Genomic DNA, 16,628 nt, shown 5'->3' with positions numbered 1-16,628 from the left:
ACCAATGTGAATGCTCCCTGGTTTGAGGGAGGATGCCCACTGGTTTGTTTCAATCCAATGGGGAGCCTTAATGCTCCTGCTGAGGCTCCAATCTGTATAGCGGTATACCTGCTCTTATCCTGTGCAGTGAAACCAAGTGGTCATGCCAGCAGCGGCAGAGGAACCAAATGTGACAGTGACAGGTATACTGGGATGTAAACAGAGCAGGAAAACCAGATGATAAACTGATGCCAAACGTATCAAACTGATCCGTTTAAATAGAATATGGGTGCCACCATGGAGTGGGTGACACCTGGGAGGAAGTGACTGAGGATCTTTCTCCTGTGTCCCCTTGCAGAGTAGGGCACAGCAATGAGGCTTGTGAGTGAACACCACCTGATCTCAATGTGTCTATGGTCCTTGGCAGCTGTTCGGTCACTCTTCTACCCGTTTCCTGCATGTCATGTGGCATGCAGAGTTTGAGTGGGCAGAGAGCAGCCGGCTGCCAAGGAGCATTGATGCATCGGGACCAGGTGACATTCACTCTCAAGCTGCATCACTGTGCCTTACTCTGAGTGGGGCCCGTGTAGATGGTGGAAGGAATCATGTCAGCCCCCCTTCTCCCACTAGACCCCAGACCAAGCTATATGGGGACAGGGAGGTACTACCAGACTACCACCAGAGAGGTCACATGGGAGGGTACCACTAGATCATTGGGGATGTCGCATGCGGGTACTAATAGCACACCAACCCCTTTAAACTCCCCCATCCCCACAAAAAAATTGTTTGAGGGGGGGGGCATCTATAAATAATCAGCACCTGGTGTCAAATACCCTAGCTATGCCATTGGCCCTAAACATAATGCGTTTTATCCGAATACAGAAAGAAAATAACTTTCTCATTACAGGTTTCCTTTTACTTGTATGAAGAATGAGTTTAAAGACACCATTTAAATGGCGGAAAACAATCTTCCAAATTAAAAAACAAAAACAAGATGAATATATATTTTTCTTGCAAACTGTCTTTGTACAGTACATTTTCCTTCAAGTCCATTTAAATGCTAAAACCTGCTTACATTGGGTTAGTCATCCTGCATTAGTTCATGGTATACAGCTTAGACAAAATGCTATGATGGAAGCAAAATAAACAGTTGAGACTGTGCCTTGTGCAACAATGCATTCCAGTCCAGTATGGGAAGTTCTATTTGCTATATGATTCTATTCTGGTGCTTTGTTGGACCCTTTGAAATAACAGGAACTGCAGTGTACCCCACCTCAACACATTGCTCAGAGCCTTGCCCATGCTCTTAGATGAAACTTCATTACTGTGGATGGAGGCTGTGCGATAAATCATTCTACTGCAGACGGAACCTTTCAGTAGTTCTGATGTAATAGAAATGTAAGAATGAAATGATCAGAAACAGTTTCCATGCGGAGTCGTGACATCAGTAGCTTGTTCAGGAGAAGCGTACTTCACCCGAGGCAGGGAGAGCTCACATAGTTGGCTCAGTTCTTCTACACTTTGACTTAATGTGGAAATGGCAGCTGGGCAAGTTTTAGCTGTTTGCCTCTTGATTTAAAAACTATGTTTAGTCTCCTGTTTATGAAGTAAACCAGATTTCTATTTGGGCAAAATTACAATAATCAGTTCCTACAGCTTTACAAAATAGATTTAATGATGACTGCCTGATTTCATAATGTATGCAAATCAGTTAAATTGGGCCCCACAGTAAATTGGGCATTGCTATAGTGGTGGCCATTGTGTAATTTCGGAATTATAGGCAAATGCTGGCTATTGGCCTAATGGTGGCAGAGCGGTATTAGTTGCATGGCTACATTATAACTGAGAGGCGGGGGGTAAATTATTGGAGGAGCATTAGAGGATCAGTAATAAGCACTCGGCTATAATATAGCCACGCGCTTGGGAGAAAGTTGGGCAGTGGGTTACCAGGAGCAACGGAGGATCAGTAATAGGTTCTTGGTAATTTAGGTGCCGGGTTAACGGTGGAACAGTAAAGCCAATAAATTGCATCATTCTGAATCAAGAATGTGTCATAAAGAATGTGTAGGAGTAGGACAAATTATGACGTGTGTGTGTGTTCATTGTGTAGTCTTAGGGCTCAGGCATTGTTTGCAGAATCTATACTAAAATACAGCACCTGTGAAGAAGAGTCTTGAGAGATATTCTTCAATTCTTCTTAAGTCTTCTAAAGACTAAAGGCACCATATTCAAAGTATCCTGGCATTGAAAATATGTGTACATGTAGGTGAATGTCCCTGCTATGACCCATTGTCTATATACCAGTATGAATTATATGCTTACACTTTCAGTAGGCACATTGTTAAATAGTAATTTTACACAGCATTATGAGACAGGTTGCTTTCCTTGTATGGTCATCTCCTATTCCTAAAAAAATGTCATTGCACTTCACAGTACCATCTATTACTCTTCTTAACCACTTCAGCTTCCAGTGTTTTTACCCCCTTAAGATTCCTGAGAATTTTGGCTTTTCGGCTGCATCACTATTGATACAGCATAGTAGAAGCAGTAGAGTGTTATACCATGTTAGCCATCAGTAAAAGCAAGGAGTTTTGAATCAGGAAGATTGGTTCCAAATCCAACGAAGGCTTATTATTAGCCGAAAGCTTACTGTTTATTCATCTCTAAGGCAGCCAATAAATTGCATCATCCTGATTCAAAACTCCTTGCATTTATTGATACAGCAATAACATTACTTACGAATGTGATACATATATATTTTACAAACATACGTACTGAAGTTCCAAAGGATCACACTCCTTCAGCCAGGGACTTGTTGGTGCAGGACCTAATAGCATAATAAATCTAACAGTCCAAAATAGAGTCCACAAATACTGTAGGTTTAAAGGAACCAGAAGTTTTGTCCCATGGTGCAATCAAAATAGGCATATGACCGTCACACCGATCATACTGTATGCCTGTTTGATTACACCATGGAACAATTGAAAATTCTGGTCCCTTTAAACCTGTTTTTGTGCGGACCCTAATTTGGATTGTTGATTAATTTTACATGCATTTTATCGGGGGAAAATTAGGCATAAATGCAAAAATTACACATTTTTTTCATGTTTTACCCTTCTTAATTTTCACATAACAAATGCCATAGTTCTAACACACCCCCAAATACATTATTTGGCTTGTCCCAGTTAGAACAATACCATACATGCCATATTTCATCATTAATTGGGCATATAGCATCCTATTATCGCTAGCCTGCTCGTCTGTAGCAATTGCATGCGATAAGTGGGGCGCACAGTTTGGGGACCCCAGTGTTGTACAGATGCATTGCTAGGCAACAACATACTGATGCATCTATACAGGGTTGAGTCCCTAAAATTTAGGAAGGGGTGGCTACCCGTTCTTTTTGCAAACTTACTTTTAAGCTTCATCAACAGGCTTTTCAACTCTTCCTTACGTTAAGCCATAAGAGTTTTATCACCTGCATATCTGAGGTTATTAATATTTATTACGACAACTTTAATTCCAATAACTTATTCATCTAAGCTAGCATTCCTTATCATATTCATCATACAAATTAGGCTGACAGGTGACAAAATACAGCCTGTCTTACTCCTTTCCCAATCTCCAGTCAATCGTTCCATATTCAGTTCTGTTGCTTCTTTGTTTGCATAAAGATTCCTCAGGAGACAAATAAGTTGAGCCAATATTCCCATTTCTCTAAATAATTGCCACACCTTGTTATGGTCAACAGAGTTAAAAGCTTTAACATAGCCAATAATGAAAAAAAAATACATTTTTCTGGTGCTACTTTGCTTTCCCCATTATGCTGTGAGTGTTGGTAATTTGGCCTTTGGTGTTTCTGCTTCTAAAACCAACTTGTAGATCCCAAGTCATGTATTGCTGGGGAAATAACTGCTAAACTATAGAGCAGTAGGCTTAAACTTGTGCCTGAAGATATCCTACGGGACTGTACACATAATTATATAGAACAGAACAAAAGTAATGTCAGATAATCATCTGGGGTTTACTAAAGAAAGGCTCAGTCTGACTGACATACTCAGCGTTATGAAGTGGTGAATGCTAATTAAGATACTGGGGAACCAAATGACGCAATGTCCTTATTCGTTGCACAGTTTTCTCCTAAGAGATAATTTTTCATATTTTATTTAAAATAAAATTTCAGCACTCTGCAATTGAAAAAGTATCAAAAGTAGATGAAACAGTACTGAATATACTCGAGTATAAGCCTAATTTTTGGTCCAAAAAAAGTGCCCCAAAAGAGGGGGTCTCAGATTATACGAATCACTACTCTTTGAGTAACCCCCACAGTGCCCCCACTATATGCACAGTGGTGCATCATCTGAGGTAGACCACACACTTGACATTTCCATGGGAGGTCCCAGCTAATCTCATCTTATGTTGTAGCCTTGAAAGGAATACAGGGACAGTGTCTACTGAGCGGTGAGAATCTTTGCATTCCTATATCAAGTTTTAGATACATGACTATGTGGCTCTGCATTCCTTGTTTTATAAAGATAAAACTTAAACTTTGCAAAAGGAGTTCTTTGTATGTCCAGCTCCATTGTAGGCCTCTGTTCTGGCTTTATTGCAATCTGCTGAATTTATGCCGATTTTCTAATATATGGTTGTGGCCGGCCATGGCTGTTAGTGGTGTTGTAATTGTGGCTTTTGCCACCCCCAACTCATACTCGGGTCAAACATTTTTCCATATTTTTAAAAAAAATTTTAGGTAAAAAAGGTAGGGGGAGTTGGCTTATACTCGAGTATATATGGTACTGTACAAGTTATTCAGTGGATTTTCTTGCTTGCTGGTGGCTTAAAAGGCATTTCATTAACCACCTTAGCGGTATGGACGAGCTCAGCTCGTCCATTACCGTCAGAGGGTGCCGCTCAGGCCCTGCTGGGCCGATTTTAATGAAATAAAGTGCAGCACACGCAGCCGGCACTTTGCCAGCCGCGTGTGCTGCCTGATCGCCGCCGCTCTGCGGCGATCCGCCGCGAGTAGCGGCGAAAGAGGGTCCCCCCAGCTGCCTGAGCCCTGCGCAGCCGGAACAAATAGTTCCGGCCAGCGCTAAGGGCTGGATCGGAGGCGGCTGACGTCCATGACGTCACTCCGCTCGTCGCCATGGCGACGAAGTAAACAAAACACGGAAGGCCGCTCATTGCGGCCTTCCGTGTTACTTTTGGCCGCCGGAGGCGATCAGAAGAACGCCTCCGGAGCGCCCTCTAGTGGGCTTTCATGCAGCCAACTTTCAGTTGGCTGCATGAAATAGTTTTTTTTTAATTAAAAAAAACCCTCCCGCAGCCACCCTGGCGATCTTAATAGAACGCCAGGGTGGTTAAGAAGGTTTGAAAATAACACCTAGAACAGGGCTAGGGAACTTATGGCTCGGAAGCCAGATGTGGCTTTTTTGATGGCTACATCTGGCTCACAGTTAGGGGTTGATTCACTGAGCTACACTGCTCAAGCAGCGCAGCTTAGTGTGGCAGCGCAAGTAACATTTTCAAAGTAGTGCACACTACTGCTGTAGCATGCACTACTAACTTACTCGTGCTACCCCAAAACAAACGGCTGTTCCAATGGTCCCACTCTGGACCCTGCCAGGTCCAGTGACTTTGTAGAACGAGATCCCCGCACTTTGATTGGCCCAATAAGTTGCCTGTGTATCTCGTCCTACAAAGTGAATCAGCCTCTCCCTTTGCTATTGGTTTTTCTTCTAAGGCCCTGTTCAGACTATGTGCTTTCCTAGCCGGGCAGACTTTGCACATAGAAACGGCTACTGTTTTCTAATGGCCTCGTTCACATGTATGCGTATGAGACGCATACGTTTCTCATCCGCATTGCTGCACGCAGTTCTGTGTGTCACGCATAGAAACGGCCACAATGAAAGTCTATGGATGCGTATCAAAAATGCGTACTACTGCATTTTTTAGCGTACAATTCCCTCTGCGTTTCCCATTGTTTCCTGTGTGACGCACTTCCTTTGAACATGCAAGAATGCAATAGAAAACGCATATAAATGCATACGTTTTTCAACTTGCGTTTTCTTTGCATTTCTATGCGTTCTTCAAATGCTGACAGTATAAACAGGGCCTAATTGGCACTGCGATTGGCCTGTGCTATATAAAATTCTTTGTTCATACAAGAATTTTGTTATTGAGGTAAGCCACCTCACCTTTTCCGATTTTAAACTGGTTTTAATCCATTTCAAACATACCAGGGCGTCACTTTCCCTTTAACTGTTCGTAAAGGAGTAAGCATTTGGACAAAGGCTAATTCATAAAGGTGTGAGCTTTCCAGGAGTAAGGGTTACCTTACCTGAACCAAATTGTATGGCATAATACTGTTCAATAAATTAATGCAACCCTATCTTTGCAAAAGACCAGTAGACGAAAACTTTTGATACTTAAAGTGGACCTGAATTATTTCACAGCAGAACTGTGAATAGACTACAGGAGAGCTCTGCCAAGGCAGCTCTCTATACAGTAAACACTGAGGCTTAACCCTTTCTGTGGTCCCCGCAAAAGTGAAACCTAGTAAAATTTCATATTTTTTTTTCAGGATTCCCATAAATTGTCAAATATTTTTTTCCCATAAAGGTTATCATGTATATTGCCACTTTAATCTGCAGCTGTGCTGCAACTGTCAACTTCTGGGAGGAAGTCATTCAGTATTTGATGGGAATCTTGAGTAAACCCTTTATAAAAGGTCTCCTCGATGATGTATATTAACAATTGTAGAAGGATTTAGATGTAATTAAATATAAGAAAGCCTTATCGATAGAAGGTCTTGTCTTAGCAAACTAATCTGTAACCCTCCATAAAGGATACCCAGCAAAATTTCGGCTTGCTTGGAAAGCATGGCCAGATTCACTTCTCACGATTGTTGATTGATACACACTTGGAGCGGAAGGTCACTCCTTCCTTAATAAAGTGGGACATGAACTATGACGAATACAAATAATACTGGAGTAATATAAGAAGGTCTCCCATCTTATTTAATTGCGCTGTAAGCTCTAATAACAGAGTGCAAGATTTATGACCAAGCAGTGGAGGAAGAGCAATAACTAGGCTGTGTTTTTACTACAAACCTTTATATTCATAAATGATGTTTCCCTTACTTTAGCAATACAGTATATCAGATTATTTTTTTTCTTTTTTTTGTTAATTTGTGGTTTGTTTGTTTGCTTTTTTTTACACTAAATTAATATTCAAAATATTACTCTCATTTGTATACTTAATACACTGGTACTAGAACTCAGGCAGCTTTTTTTTGAGCAACTATAAATTGTTTGCAAAAAAATAATTTTACAGGAAGTCCCCTACCTACAAACAGGCTCCATGGGATTGTTTGTAAGTTGGATTTGCTTGTAAGTGGAGTTCCATGGATAAATTATTTACTTTTGAAAAACTCTGAATTTGGACATATAATATAAACTGTGTGTTTGTTGTCAGTGTGCCTTTAAAGTGTTTTAAACTATTTATAACATTTTATACAAGACTGTAAGGTTTCACAACAAAAATATGGAATAAAAACAGTATTGTATAATTTGAACATAAAGACAGCTTTGTTTGCATCTCTGAAACATTGTAAGTCAAGTTGTTTGAAAGTAGGGGACTGTGTATAGACTAAGACTTCAATTCATCAAGCATTACCACATTCGGTAATGCTGAAATCAGCTAACTTTACCGAGCACTTAGGAAAATGTTAATTGATCAAGGCTGTTACCACATGATAAGCTGAAATTACTGAGCAGTGAGGTAAATTCCTCAAAACGTCAGTAAATATCAATTCATGAAGGTTACAGCATGCAGTAAAACACTGTAACATGTTCGATCATCACTGGCAGCTCTCCTCTGTTGGAAACCAGCTTTGAATGCCTTCTGTGGATATCCCCATGATTGACAGGCGCAGGGAGCCAATAGAAACAGCCCATCTTCTGCAAGTCCCGCTGATAGGTTGCACAGACTTCTCGGGTTGAGCAAGCTTTTCTATGCCCCAGGCAGTGCTCCAGTTTGAAGATGCGAAGAAGATAGTGGGGAAATCACCTAAGCATGGCATGTAAAATGTCTCCAGGAAGTTCTTCTAAGCTGTGGCAATTAAAAAAAATGTTAAGAAATATTAATAGATTCAGAGCGAGCAAAGACAGTACAACAAACATGCGCATCTAAAAGGGAGTTGGGATGCCTCTTACTATTGTAATGCTGTCTCTGCACAGGTTTTTTTTTTATCAATGGGTTTCGGTAAATTACTGAACTTCTACCGCACCTGTGAAAATATTGATGAATTAGCAAAAAAAAAATCTAAAACACAGAATACACTATTTTCCCAACTTTTTCTTTGATCAAACAGCCTTGGATGAATTGAAGCCTAAGAAATGTAAAATTTCTTGATGATACAAAATAAATGTCAATACTGTTATTGAACATAAGTTGGTTTCTTTTGCATTTTCCCTTTCCCCAAATTGGTTTGATATTGAAATGTGTTTGCATCTGATATTTGGAAAATTATTTTTCAAATAAAAAGGTTTTAAAAAATGTGTTTCTGGCTTACAGCTGCCTGTGCCACTTGAGCCATATCTAGACAACAATGCACGGTTTTGGGTACCTACCGTATTTTCCGGCGTATAAGACGGTTCCCCAACTTTTTTAGTTGAAATATAAAGTTTGGGGATATACTCTTCGTATAAGATTAGCCCCTCTTCCAATGCACACCAGATAAAAGTAAAAAAAAATAAAATCATATACTGGTGCAGTACTGTATGTGGTACCCAGTATATAACAGTAAACAGGCGATTGACTAGTTGGATTGGTCAACTCTCCCTCTCCCTAAGTGGATTGGCAGCTCTACCTGTCTCCAAGTGGATTGGTCAGCTCTCCCTGTCTCCCTGTTTATCAGAGCGGTATGGAAGAATAGATCGTGCTGTGCCCATAAAACATGCCTCTTTCACCTGTCTGGCCCACCCTTGTATCCTATATACCTCCTTCTCTGCCTCTCAAATCTTGCACATGTGCACCTGAGCCATTTTACTGCAGTACTCAGCAGTGAGATCTGAGTGAAAGGATAAGGTGGTAAAAGGAGAGGCGTGTTTTATGGGCACAGCGCAATCTCTTTATCCCATACCCTGGGTTTCACAGACCTTGCAGCGTGAGCAGTGAGCTCCTCACCCCCAGCATATGCAGTGACCACTGAATATCCAGCACATAGTAATTAACTGCTTGAGGACCATAGGCTTACACCCCCATAGTGACCATGCTATTTTTTTTTACAAATTAGTGCTCTGCAGCTTTGCCACAGAGCCATACTACTGAGCACACAAATGAATCCCCCCCTTTTCAGCCCACCAACAGAGCTTTCTGTTGGTGGCCTCTGATCGCTGCTGGCATGTTTGTTTACTTTTTAATTTGTTTTCGTTTTTTTTTAGAAATGTCTCTATTTTTTTATTTATTTTTTTATAACTCCCCCGCCAGCCAATCAGGGCGATACCTTCTCATAGGCATCAGCCTATGAAAGGAGATCGCGATAGGAGCCTCTCTAGGTGACAGCCGAGTGACACGGTGCTGGTAGACTGATGACGGAGCGGAACTCCACCACTCAAGAGGGGATGCACGCGTGATCCCCTGTAAAATCCCACCCCATGACTTGATGCCTTTTGGCGTTAGGCAGTCCTGGGGGTGCCACCTTCCCGACACCTATCGGCATTAGGCGGTCGGGAAGGGGTTAAACATCAGCAAGTCGCGTATGTGCATCGCGTGTCAGCATTGCTTATCACCCAGCTTCAGTGGGCCCCGGTGTATAAGACGACCCCCGACTTTTCAGAAGATTTTCAAGGGTTAAAAAGTAGTCTTCTACACCAGAAAATACAGTAATTACAGAACACTTATTGAAGTTTTAGAACTGGTACAAAAATTGGATATTTTAATTGTATGGTGTGTGGCCACCTTTAGTTTGTACAAAGAATAAGTGGACAAAGTAAAAATGGAGGAAAGGAGAATTTAACAACTAAATCCTTAGAGAGAAAAGTGACCGGCACTGCACTGCCTGGGTGATTGGGGTAGGCACCTCCGGAGTATTGATACTAGGGTATGTGCCTTTAAACGTGCTCAGGAATTTGAAAAAACAAAACAAGCAATATTCCAAATTTTGAACAGTAAACATCCGGCACTGCCACAAGGCTTAATCTTCAACTGTGTTTAATAAATGTTTGTATGGCATATCCATCCATTGCAATACGTTTCAGTACTAACACAGTTCCAATACCCATTTGTGATTCTCACTGTGGGGCAATGTGGGAGCAGAGGTCTGCCTGACGACCGTTTCGCTTGGTGTAAGCTTCTTCCGATAATTCATGCGCACGGAGCCTCGAAAGAAGGTTACACCAAGTGAAACTGTCGACAGGCAGACCTCTGCTCCCACATTGCCCCACAGTGAGAATCACAAATGGGTATGTGAACTGTGTTAGTACTGAAACGTATTGCAATGGATGGATATTGCCATACAAACATTTATTAAACACAGTTGAAGATTAAGCCTTGTGGCAGTGCCGGATGTTTACTGTTCTACATTTAGAATTTAACTGTTAAAAAGGTGTTCTTCCTAGTAACGTTATGTACACACACACAGGATTAAACTCGGCTCAGGCGGTTGATAAAGAGGCATTGTAATGGCATATAGTAGAATGCAATAATTATTCAGGATACCTACTGTTCGATAATTATCCTGGTATCAGCTTATATTGCTGTATATTGGTATGTAATGGACTCCTGATCCCTGCAGGCACAAGTCTTTTTGTGTGTATGAGGCTTAAAGAGAGCCCAAGGTGGGCTCATAAAATTAAAAAAAAAATTATGCTACCTGATCCAGGGGGCTATGCGGATCAGGTAGCCGCCAAAACTACTTCTCCTGTGGGCCGCACAGCCCCACTTTCACTTTCGTGACCTCTGGGTCATGATGCTGAAAGGAAAGATTGAATCTCTCTCCCAGTGTGCAGGGAGGTGGGGGAGCCGCAGGGGGCGTGGTGGAGGAGAGAGAGAGCTCTGCCCAATGGCAGCTCTGGAAAGTCTGCAGGAACGTCCTTAGTGGGTGGTGAGTAAGTGCAGGGGCTGCTCCAGGCTCTCTCGTGGTATCCTTTTATTTCTTGCTTTTAGGGTCTAAAAGCACAAGAAAAAATTGTACCGCTTTTAGACCGTAAAATCCCTGAACCGTAAAATCAGGAAGGAATCATACCACCAGGGAGGTTAATCCATGCCATGTATTGAGGAGAACCAACCAGTCTGAAACAGTCTGTATGCATGTTGGATTTTTGCGGCTCTGTACAATTCACAACCTGACTCATCATTGTATTCCAGCCGTTCTGGAGGTGTGTCTAGCTTCCAGGGACAACAAAGGGTCAATTTGCATATTTAGCAGTGATGCACTTTGGGAGACCTCATATGCTCACTCCAATCAGGATAAATCAGAAATAATAATAATCTTTTTTAAGAAGGGAAATGTTTGTTTTCCATGGCATTTTAGTAAGAGGGCTTTTTGCTCCGTTTTAACCCATTACATACTCCTAGGAATTCTGGTTCACAACGAGCTCTCTGGGTAACCTATAACTCTAGGGGAAAACTTAGGAGAAAAGTGAATTGCATAGGGCCCAATGGCCCTATGCAAACACATTTTTCTCCTGAATTTCCTCCAAGATGAGATTTTCAGATTTGTCAATAAAATGCATTTTAATCAACCTGCAAGCATAAAAATACTCTACATAAATTAGATTGTACCTTTTCACCTACCTTTTGGTACTTTTTCAATTGCAACGTGCTAAAAAGTTATTTTAACTTAAAAATTAAATCCTAGGAGAAAATTCAGAAGAAAAAGTTGCTTACATATGGGGCATGTTTATGTCCAAAGTATTTCAGCTTCAGCATTGCTCGTCCCAATGAACAGCCCAGAAAACCTGAGATGATAAAGAAAAAATGTATTATATACCTGGGGCTTCCTCGAGCCTCCTTCAGCCTGATTGCTCTCTCGCAGCCGTCCTCCGCCTTCTGGATCCCCCCTAAGGGCTCCTGTACCTTCGGCCAGTCGGAGCTTACTGCACATGCATGGCCCCGCCCCATTGTGCTCCTGTAACTGGGAGCATTTTGCACCTGTACAGTACTACTGCGGAGGCGCAGAACGCTCCCAGCCACGGAAGGGCGACAGAGCACACGCAGCCGCACCGCACATGCGCCAACTGGCAAAACTTACGGGAGTCCTTATGGAGGATCCAGGTGGCAGAGGATGGCGGCGAGGGAGCGATCAGGTGGAAAGGGGCTGGAGGAAGCCCCAGGTATATACACAATTTTTCTTGTCATCTCAGGTACACTTAAAGGGGCACTACAGCGAAAAACTGTAAAATTTTATATATGTGCAAACATATACAAATAAGAAGTAAATTTTTTCCAGAGTAAAATGAGCCATAAATTACTTCTCTCCTTTGTTGCTGTCACTTACAGTAGGCAGTAGAAATCTGACAGAAGTGACAGGTTTTGGACTAGTCCATCTCTTTATAGGGGATTCTAAGGGAAATATTTATTTTCAAAAGCACTTAGTGAATGGCAGTTGCTCCGTCCAACTGCCAAAAAACTGTGTAGGGAGCAGGAAGGCTGGCCAGTATCATTGTTTAAATCCTTTTTTCGGGAATATCTTTATAAAGAATAAAAGCCTTGCTGAGAATCCCCTATGAAGAGATGGACTAGTTCAAAACCTGCCACTTCTGTCAGATTTCTACTACCTACTGTAAGTGACAGCAGCATAGGAGAAAAGTAATTTATGGCTCATTTTACTCTGGAAAAAATGTACTTCTTATTTGTCTATGTTTGCATATACTTTAAATTTCTCAGTTTTCGCTGTAGTGCCCCTTTAAAGGATTGACTGTTTGGATCTTCTTGCAGTCCATTGGACTCTCAGAAGTCTTCCCCAGCACCACAAATTGAATAAATTGATTCATTGGTGCTCACCCTACTTTATGGTCCAACGTTCACAACTATACATTACTACTGGAAAAACCAGGTGTTAGCAGCATTAAAATACGAAAATAAGAGGTTTATAAAACATCCATAATGCAGGAAGTGGTCAAACAATACCAGTTGCCTGGCAGTCCTGCTGATGCTTCTGCAGCAACTAATCTAGTCAGACTCCAGTCAGTCTATGGCTTAAAATATTAGAGGAAGAGGATCAGCAGGTCCCCCAGGCACTTTGCATTGTTTTTAAAAGAAAATAAATATGTCAGCCTCCATATCCCTCTCACCTTGGGTTACCTTTAAGCAAAAGTTCATTTTCAGTTTAAGTTTTCTTTTAGAAGGCATGAAGAAAGCAGTATGTCAGGCTTTCATTTGGTATCCCCAGTATTAATACACCTGAAGTGAGAGAGATCTGGAGGCCATAAGATTTATTTCCGTTTAAACAATGCACATTGCCTGGCTGTCCAGCTGATCCTCTGCCTCTTATATTTTTAGCCATAGACCCTGAACAAGCATACAGCAGATGTGGCGTTTCTGACATTATTGTCAGACCTGACAAGATTAGCTGCATGCTTGTTTCTGGTGTGATTCAGACACTATTGCATCCAAATAGATCTGCAAAACAGCCAGGCAACTAGTATTGTTTAAAAGGAAATAAATATACCAGCCTCCATATTCTTTTCAGTGCAGTTGTCCTTTTCTCATCTCTGCATGTGATACGTGTGGAGTGTCTCTTCTTTATTCTTATGGCACACACTGAAACCCAGTGACTCTAAGCTCAGATATTCTGTTCTTGGACATATCAGTAGAAACTTTCCATTTTACGCAGCCCTTGGCTTTATATGATGTTTTTAATTGACACAGTTGTAGACAAGATGATGTGAATAGCTGTTGGCTGTACACTTGAAATTCACACTTTAACCAAATGGTAATCTCTAATGCTATTTATGCCATGTTTCAAAACAATAAATTTGTGCTGAATGTGTGCGATTTTGTCATCTCCAGGCAAATATATATATATATTTGTCAGTATAAATAATTACATGTGTGTTTACCATGTCCAGAGGACATATTATTCCCTAGGTAGAGAATGAATACAGATGGATATTTTGCAGCTGTCCCTGGTGTACTTAAGCTGGGTGTCTGTAAATGTGCAAAGTAACCTGGGGTAACCTTAAAGCTTTACCCAAAACAGCTCAGTTCATGCAAAATACTCCTTTCTGTGAAAGGGATTGTGAAACGTTACCAGAGAGCTGGATTGGATGGCATCAGTTCAGATATGAGTGAAAATGCCAGTGCTTATACCTATGTGGCATCTACAAAAACGTAAGTACAGAGGGCTGGAATTGATTTCCCAGTCCAGAGAGCACAGACCAGTTCCCTCCCAAACCTTATTGGTATTTACTGGTAAAGTGGGGAAGAATGTCTAGCTGCTGAATGTCAATGCCCTTCCTATAGTGTGGTGCCCAAAGCTGTATCCCATACTGCATATGTACCCTTACATGTGAATTATACAGAGTAGTATACTAGCATTTTATGATTTATTGTCGTCATCAATGAGTATGGCCGAGTCCTTCCTCAACTCTGATGTTCCCAGCTGTGTGACATTCATTTTATACTAGCCATTAGGCCTGTTTATTAGCTTGCGCTAGATTGTCCACAGCACCTTTTGCCATACTGTGCATGTGCAGTGTCATGGCCTTGCGCCTGCACAGCGGCACACACCAGGCAGACACCTGAGGTTTTATTAGGTAGTATGATGCTCTACCATTGACATGTCCATTTATCAACAATTTCAAATGTAATGTTTCATTTAAATTAAATTTCATCTGCCATATGCTTGCCCAAATGGCCATGTTGTTGAGATAATTTTGTAATATGTCATTATCCTGCTTAGTGTTGATTATACTGCATAATTTTGTATCATCTGAAAAGATGGCAACAATAGTCTTTATTACTAGTAAATCGTGTTGTAATGAATTTACAAAACAATGGTTTGCTGCTTAAAAATCACATTAACTTATATAGCTGTATGTCATATGCATGACCCCTTTAATAAATTATAAGTGACTGAAATAATCATTTTGCACATTTATTCGTAAAGGGAGTTCCTAATTTAGGCCAGGGTTGTATCTTAAAGAGAAGCAAAGGCGGGGTTCTTACATTGCAATCCGCATACAGAGGCTGGGTCTGTCTATAGAGCCCAGCCTCTGTTGCTAGTTAGTTTCCTCCAAAGGCCCCCCCTGCGCGCTGTCAGACCCCATAAAACACAGCCGCGCTGGCGACATGCAGCGTGTCGCAGCACGCTGTGTTTACCTCACTAATGCCAGTCTTGCCGCTCCCCCGCCTCCTGAATCGCTCCAGTCCCCGCCCACGTCCCTTGCCGCTGATTGGAGGGAAGGGACACGGGCGGGGACCAGAGCGATTCAGGAGGCGGGGAGCAGCCGAGACTGAAATTCGTGAGGTAAACACAGCCGCATTTTGGTCATCTTATGGTCCCCATACACGGTACAATTAAAAAGTTGGATTTTTTTTTCTGTTTATTCAATGAAAATGATTGAATAGTGAGAAAATGGAAGATAATCTATTATTCCGTTTTTTTCGATAACAACCTGATTGAACATGTTGAAAAATATGTGCGATTGTGAAATTGTATAGTGTATGGTAGGTTGTATAAGAAAATGCTGTTAGATAAAACAACGCTTTCTTCATATTCGATCGTTTTTCTCTGACCAAATGGAAAAATCAATTGAATTTCTGATTGAAAAAAGTGAAAAACTGCACCATTAATTAGATCTATGTAGATTACTAAATCTTAAAAAACTTCTAAAAAGTACCAAATCTCAGTAATTCTCTGTAGAGTACACTTCTTAGGGCGCGATCCAATTCACTTCATCCAGTTCAAGTTTGTCTCCTTGCTGATATTTTCACATCTTATCATAAAATGCCTTTTGAGCCACCAGCCAGCAAGAAAATACTTGGTATTTTGGCAATACTTTTTCACCAGCTTTTTTTAATTGCAAATGCTGAAAAGTTATTTGATTCAGATGAGGAAAAATTATCTCCTAGGAGAAAAAAAAAAAACTTGAATTGTATAAGGGCCTCAGTGCGTTATTTACACACACCCGAAAGTTGGAACTTTTTAGATAAATCCAGGTTGATTTGGGTTAACTGAACAAAAACCCAGCAAATACAACCCTTGCAACAAATGCAGTTCCACAGGCACTTATTTCAGCAATTCTGATTATCATCTATTATAACTCAGGTGAGAGTGGCAAACCGCGATTTATTGTACAATATCATTCCAGACCAGGACTGCACAATCACCTCTGGTCCTCAGAGTTCACCAGACACTCCTCAGTAAACATCACTGCACATTTCTTTTAGAAAATAATGAAAGAAGCAAATATTTGTGGTGGATTGCTCTTGAATTATATAAAATCACATCAAATGCACTAGATAAAACACAAAACTGATCTATAAGCCGCTCCAAGCAAATCACTCAAATTATGCTATTTTTCGCCAAAGGTCAATATCTGTGTAGAAATACTGGCTGACATTTAATTAAGTACATGAAAAGGAAAAGGTTATAACATTTAACGCAGGCCTTGAGAAAGGTATTGCATCCATTGTTCCCC

The sequence above is a fragment of the Hyperolius riggenbachi genome, chromosome 1 (assembly GCF_040937935.1).
Source record: "Hyperolius riggenbachi isolate aHypRig1 chromosome 1, aHypRig1.pri, whole genome shotgun sequence".
Lineage (NCBI taxonomy): Eukaryota > Metazoa > Chordata > Amphibia > Anura > Hyperoliidae > Hyperolius > Hyperolius riggenbachi.
Note: the sequence above shows the minus strand (reverse complement) of the source record.